This window comes from Colobus angolensis, unplaced genomic scaffold (genome assembly GCF_000951035.1).
Source record: "Colobus angolensis palliatus isolate OR3802 unplaced genomic scaffold, Cang.pa_1.0 Scaffold587, whole genome shotgun sequence".
NCBI lineage: Eukaryota > Metazoa > Chordata > Mammalia > Primates > Cercopithecidae > Colobus > Colobus angolensis.
Window position 1 is genome coordinate 442,827 of NW_012119454.1, and position 7,166 is coordinate 449,992.

The window sequence follows — 7,166 nt, forward strand, 5'->3', positions numbered from 1 at the left end:
TATATAAAATAAACATGTTGGATATATATCACACTTGTTTTTGTGTTATACATTTCATGATTATGTGTTGTTGTGATATATATTTGATATATTTCTATGTATCATTCACTCACTTTTAAAAGTTTTTATCTTTTTTTAGCTCAGTAGATTTTTGGGGACACAGGTGGTGTTTGATTACATGAATAAGTTATTTAGTGGTTATTTTTGAGATTTTGGTGCACCCATCCCCCGAGCAGTGTACACTGTACCCAGAGTGTAGTCTTTTATCCCTCACCCCTCTCCCACCCTTTCCCTCAGTCCCCAAAGTCCATTGTATTATTCTTACGCCTTTCCATCCCCATAGCTTAGCTCCCACTTATAAGTGAGAACATAACGATGTTTGGTTTTCCATTCCGGAGTTACTTCACTTAGAATAACGGTCTCCAGTTCCATCCAGGTTGCTGCAAATGACATTATTTTGCTCCTTTTTATGGGTGAGTAGTATTTCTGAGTAGTATTCCATATGTATCTTACATTTCCTTTATCCACTCATTGTTTGATGGGTATTTAGGCTGGTTTCATAGTTTGCAGTTGTGAATATACACTCATTTCGAGGTGCTTAAAATCACCACAAACACTGGATTAATGAATATTGAACCCTGAAACTCATGGCCAACAGTGCTATAATTCATGCCTGAATGAAGCTTCCCTAACAAAAGTATTTTCTGTGTAAGGCACATCATAGCTTTCTTTCTTGCACTTAGGAAGACTGGACAACACTCAGCACTATGCTTGGAAGCCATTTTATTTTCATTTTGTTTATTTTTTTTTTCCAGAGATAGGTTCTCACTCTGTCACCTAGGCTGAAGTGCAGTGCTGTGACCATAGCTCACTATAGCCTCAGTTCACTGTAACCTCAACTCACTGGGAACCTCAAACTCCTAGGTTCGAGTGATCTTCCTACCTCAGCCTCCCAAGTAGCTGAGACTACAGGCACATGCCACTACACCTGGCCCATTTTTAAAAACTTTTTGTGGAGATAAGGTCTCAATACATGGCCCAGGCTGGTCTCAAACTCCTGGCTTCAAGCAATCCTCCTGCCTCAGCCTCCCAAAGTGCTAGGATTATAGGCATGAGCCACCACACACAGCCAGGGTCCATTTTAAACAGTAAAAGTCATGGAAAAAAGCACAAAAATGCAAAAAAGCAGCAGTCAAAAGATCATGATAAGAGCACTGTCTCCCTGTGTGCATGTGTGTGTGTGTGCGCGCATATGTGTGTGTGTTGTGTACTTTCTGGGAAGAAGGGTCTGGCTTTCATTAGGTTCTCAGAGAGGCTTATCACCTTCTAAAGGCTAGGAACTGCTGATAAGCCACCCCCCTTGTTTTAAAGCTAGAAAACCAATTCCTGAAATCTGAAATAATTTTGCAGTGTCACAGACAGATACAATTTTGCAATGTCACACAGCTTGGGACAAAGCGAGGCCCCCAGGTCTCCTCACTCTGTTTTGTCAGAGCACTGAAAGTGGAAACTTGAAATATTCAAGCTAACGCTCTCTCTCTTCCATGTTTTCTAATTTACCACTGCATTTATAACGTGGGAAGCTAACCTCATATGATAGAATTACTCTCCATCCTCATATTTTTTCCCGATCCATATAAATAAGAAAGAGTCAGTATAGAAGCTAGGATATTGAGATACGGTGAACAAAAAGTCACTGGGGACTGTCCTATAAATTGGAGGCATCTGCAGCTGCTGGTGGAACATGCTTTGAAAACTGGAGAAAGACCCTTTTCACTACAAATAGCTCCACAAAGATATTTTCATTGTCCATATGAGAGCTTTCTTTAAGGATCTTATGCAGACAATGGATAAGGATCATACTGGCAGACAACGAGAGTTAAGTGAAATAATGTATGCGAAACGTCAAAGGCTTAATAGATTTCCATTGACTTTGTCATTAATCATAAAATCTATTTGTGATTAGCATTTTTCCTCCTTAAACCAAAATTACCTATTGAAACTGCTGAGTAATGTTAAGAACATCTAAGGTTATATATTTCTTTAACTGAGCCAAAATTCACTAAAAAGCTCACCATTTTAAAGTGTACGATTCGGTTATGTTTAAGACCTTTGCAAGGTTGTACAACCATCATCTCTATTCAGTTCGAAACATTTTCACTTGATCTTAGCCAAAAGGCCTAGAAGCAATAGATCAAAACATTTTCATCACTCCAAATGGAAATCTGTCAAGCAGTTACACTTCATCCTGCTTCCCTGCAGCAGCCCCTCCCTGCAGGGAAAGCAACCAAAAATCTGTTTTCTGTCTCTGTGGATTTCTGTATCTGTACATTTCATATAAACGAAATCATAGAGTATGTGACCTTCTGTGTCTGGCTTCTTTCACCTACAGTATAATGTTCTGAAGGCTCATCTCTGTCATTGCATATATCATTACATTATTTATCCTTTTAGCTGAATAATATCCCATTGTATGGATGTACCACATTTTATTTATTTATTCTCACCAGTTGATGGACTTTTTGATTGTTTCCATATTGTAGATTTTGTAAATCATGCTGCCATAAACATGCATGTACAAGTATTTGTTGAATACTTATTCGTTCTATTTTCAAGCCTGACTCATCTCCTAAATTCCAGAACTGTCATCCCAACATGTTTTATATTTTTTTTGGCCTTCCTCTGCCCTTGAATATAATTCAAACTCCTTGGATATACAATGAGTTTCTGCATTTTTCAGGCTTCTGCCCCCAAAATGCGGCTGCTCCTTGTGCCTGTAATTGGCCGACAGGTCAACCACTTTTCAAACTCTGGGTCTCTGCTCTTGCAGGTTCCTCTCCCTGGAATCATTTCAACTGGCTCTTGTCATGTTTACCTGAGTCTCAGTCTTCAAAGACCAGCTCAAATATCACCTTCTTAGAGACACCTTCCTATGGGACCCACGTGGCAGGATAGTTTCTCTTCCTGATTCCACCATTTATTTATTTTATAACTCCCATAACATCTGTGATTTTCTGCATAGATTCTTTATTTACTGTCTGCCTCTCCTCAAAAGAGTGTTAGCTTCATGAAAGCAGAGATGTGGCTTTGCACCTTGCCTGGCACGTAGTATATGTTCAACAAATGCTAGTGAAATAAATAATTCTCTTATGGTTACCTTAACTTCAACACTTCCATGTTTAGACTCGATAGTTTCTCTCCAAAACTCATGTAGTTAATACCAATGGGCAGAAACCAACTGAACTGATTCCTGAAGAAATAGAGCACTCGTCAATTAGCTTTGGATGCATACGCTTGGGGTTTTGAGAGATGCAGATAGAGCATCTCAGGTTGGACCCTGACTCATGAGGGTGCTTCGTGCATAATTTAGGAGGTCCAAAATGATGATGAAGACAAGGAAGGAAAAAGTAAAAAAGAACAACATAAGAAGGACTGAGAAGCTCCTATAATTACCTAACAAGTCTGAGAAGATCAAATTTTAATATTTTTCCCAATGCAGTATGTTTTCCAATATAGCAGACACACAAAGTAGACTCTGCACAGTAGAACAAATCTTGACTTGGGCAGATGTACTAATTGGATCTGTTTATGTGATTTCTCTTCCTCCTCCTCCTCCTCCTTCCTCCTCTTCCTCCTCCTCTTCTTCTTCTTCCTCCTCTTTCTCCCTCCTCCTCCTTCCTCCTCTTCTTCTTCCTCCTCCTCTTTCTCCCTCCTCCTCCTTCTTTCTTCAAGACAGGGTCTTGCTCTGTCACCCAGGCTGAAGTGCAGTGGTGCAATCATAGCTCACTGCACTGTCGACCTTCTGAACCAAAGCGATCCTCCCACCTCAGTCTCCGAAATAGAATGTGTATCTTTTGCTTTCATTTTCATAAAAAAAATAAAGACGAAGTCTCACTATGTTGCCCAAGCTGGTCTTGAACTCCTGGGCTCAAGCAATCCTTCCCCAAGTAGCTAGGACCACAGGCATGTGCCACCACACCTGGATAATTTTTTTTTTTTTTTTTTTTTTGTAGAGACAGGGCCTTGCTATGTTCCCCAAGCCGGTCTTGAACTCCTAGGTTCAAGGGATCCTCCCACCTCGGCTTCCAAAACTATTGGGATTAAAGGCATGAACCAAACCACTGTGCCTAGTCAGTTTATGTTATTTTTATGTCTGTTTAGCATCGCAGAGTCCTGCAAACTGCAAGCAGATTAGTTCTATAAGAACAAAGACTCCTTGTCCTCATTCAAAATATCATTCTGTGGTAGCTTCAGGAGATGTGGGGCCTGTCTTCCTCACAGTTCCCTTCCCAACTTATCTAAAAGCACAGCATTAAGGTAACAGGGTCTTTGCATCAGAGCTCTTTCCTTTTTAGGATGGAAATTCCTCTTTCGATGTAACAGCCAAGTTCATCTCTGTGCCGGAACTTAGGCTGTCAGAACACACTGTATATTTTCTTCTTTTATTCACTGTGATGCTTTTGTACCAAACAGAGTCTGTTTTGTGAAAACAAATGGATAAATTAAATAATCAGTTGAGTTGCCTTATTTTCCACCAAATAAACATGTAGATAGACTCTGTAGCCACAAATATTACCATAATACCTACTGAGTAGTAAAGAAAGAGTGTGTGAGCTGCCCCTTTTCAAACTTTTTACCCCCAGTCTCTGCGGTGCCAACATTTTGCAGAGACAACTTTCCTTTTACTAGGTCTTTCATTCGTGCCAGTAGCAGTGGGCTTATACTGGAAGCCCAGAGAGATCACATTTGTAATAGAACTGTTTGTGCCGAAAGAGAAATTATGCTTGTCACTTAGAGCTTGCTAGAGTAGCACAGTAAAACCCCCGAGATGAATTACAGATCTAATAATGAGCTTACTCTTCCTGTCCCAGTCTGTCTGGGGAATGGGGGGAGCTGATAATGTCAGCTGTGCCTACAGACATCCCTCGCACTGATAAATCTGCTTCCCCCTGAAGCTCTTTCCAACATAGCATGTCTTTAATTTATTACCCCTTTGGCTTTGCTGAGGGATCACTGAGTTCTGCCAGCTAGCATGATGTTAAATCCATGCCAAGCTAATGCGTCCAGTATTTCCAAGTGGCTTTAGAGAAGGGTCGTGGAGACAGGCAAGAAAACACACAAGGCGGCATTGTGCAAATTCAATGTCAACTCCTTACATTTGCCCCACATCCCTTTCTAATTCAAGGCCACTCAGTTGATTCCTGCAGAGACTTTCATTCCAAGGTGGCTTTCCACCTTCCAGTAGTACCTCTGTAGCTGCCCCAAATCACTGCACCATCAAAAATCTCCTTAAATAAAACCAGCCTCTGAACGCACTCGACAAGGTCCTGCATGTTGAAGCCTGCAATCTGCAAAACTGCACCATTTTTCTAAAGCTGCCTGGTGCTTGCATTCTGAGAGGAGGATGAAGTTAATTATTGGAGATGGAAAACAAATATCACAGAGCAGCTGGACATGGGGGAGCTTGCAGCGTCAGCAAATCATGGACACTCACCCTGCTACCCAAACAGAAAACGGAGCCCTGGAGACTTGAACAGAAGGTTGAGTATTTATAAGAAATGCCTGTGTGGCACTCCGGGGCCACCGTCAAATATTTCAGAGGCTGGCGTATTTTCCATAACGAATGACTGTTTGGGTGGGCAGGAAGTGGAGTCACTGTGAGTAGTCAGAATAACATTCCAGGACTGTAAATGCTTAATGAGCGTGTGTGTGCATGCACAAACACACACACACACATTCACACACACACACAGAAAGCGCCACCTTCCTCAAAGACAGGAAGTCCTTCATTGTTGAAGGAACCAAAATAGAATGACTTGTGGTTTTCCCCATGTCCTCTTGCGTTGTAAGTAAATACCTTCATAGAGATTCTGTTTCTCCAAACCCTATTTATTCCCCATTCCTTGCAGAAAAATGCTGGTACATGTTTACCCCAGGAGGCACAGTCACCCCAGAGCCACACAGCAATGGATATTTAAGAATAAGGTAAGGTTGAGTATTTTTACTTTTATTTTTTATTTTTTGAGACAGGGTCTCCCTCTGTTGCCCATGCTGAGTGCAGTGGTCTGATCTTGGCTCACAGCATTGATCTCCTGGGTACAAGAAATCCTCCCATCTCAGGCTCCCAAGTAGCTGAGACTACAGGCATGCACCACTTGCCTGGCTAATTTTTTTTGGGTTTTGCCATGTTACCTTGGCTGCTCTCGAACTCCTGAACTCAAGAATTCCACTAGCCTCAGCCTCCCGCAGTGCTGGGATTACAGGCATGAGCCACCACACCTGGCCTCTTATTTGTAATTTTTACAGGATTTTTATTTATTTTTATAGATTTAGGGGATACCAGCACAGTTTTGTTACATGGAAAGATTGCAGAGTGCTGAAGTCTGGGCTTTTACTGTAACTATTACTCAATTAGTGTACATTGTATCCACTAGGTAATTTCTCATCCCTCACCTTCCTCCCCCTCTCTCTCCTTTCCCAGTCTCCAATGTCTGTTATTCTACTGTCTATGCCCATGTCTACACAGCGTTTAGCTCCCACTTACAAGTGAGAACATGGGGTGTTTGTCTTCCTGTTTTTGAGTTGTTTCACTTAGGATAATGTCCTCCAGTTCTATCCATGTTGCTGCAAAAGTCATGATTTCGTTCTTTTGGGGGGCTGTGTAATATTCCGTGGTGATATGGTTAGGCTGTGTCCCCACACAAATCTCATCTTGAATTGCAGCTTCCATAATTCCCACATGTTATGGGAGGGACCCAGTGGGAGACAATTGAATCATGGGGGTGGTCTCCCTCATAATGTTCATATGGTAGTGAATAAGTCTCACGAGATCTGATTTTTTTAAAATTAAGTTCTAGGATACATGTGCACAACGTGCAGGTTTGATACATAGGTATACATGTGCCATGCTGGTTTGCTGCACTCATCAACTCATCATTTACATTAGGTAGTTCTCCTAATGCTATCCCTCCCCCAGACACCCACCCCCTAACAGGCCCCAGTGTATGATGTTCCCCGCCCTGTGTCCAAGTGTTCTCATTGTTCAATTCCCACCTATGAGTGAGAACATGTGGTGTTTGGTTTTCTGTCCTTGTGATAGTTTGCTGAGAATGATGGTTTCCAGCTTCATCCATGTCCCTGCAAAGGACATGAGCTCATCCTTTTTT

The 7,166-nt window shown here is 41.6% G+C and overlaps 1 long non-coding RNA gene across 1 annotated transcript in view; it reads left to right on the forward strand.

Moving 5' to 3' along the window:
* The first annotated feature begins 5,441 nt into the window (after positions 1-5,441).
* The window catches only part of LOC105526299, a 13,338-nt gene continuing 11,613 nt past the window's right edge, over positions 5,442-7,166 (forward strand). The window contains exons 1-2 of the long non-coding RNA XR_001004060.1: positions 5,442-5,540; positions 5,910-5,985. This is a non-coding gene — a long non-coding RNA (uncharacterized LOC105526299). The remainder of the gene's footprint in view (positions 5,541-5,909; positions 5,986-7,166) is intronic.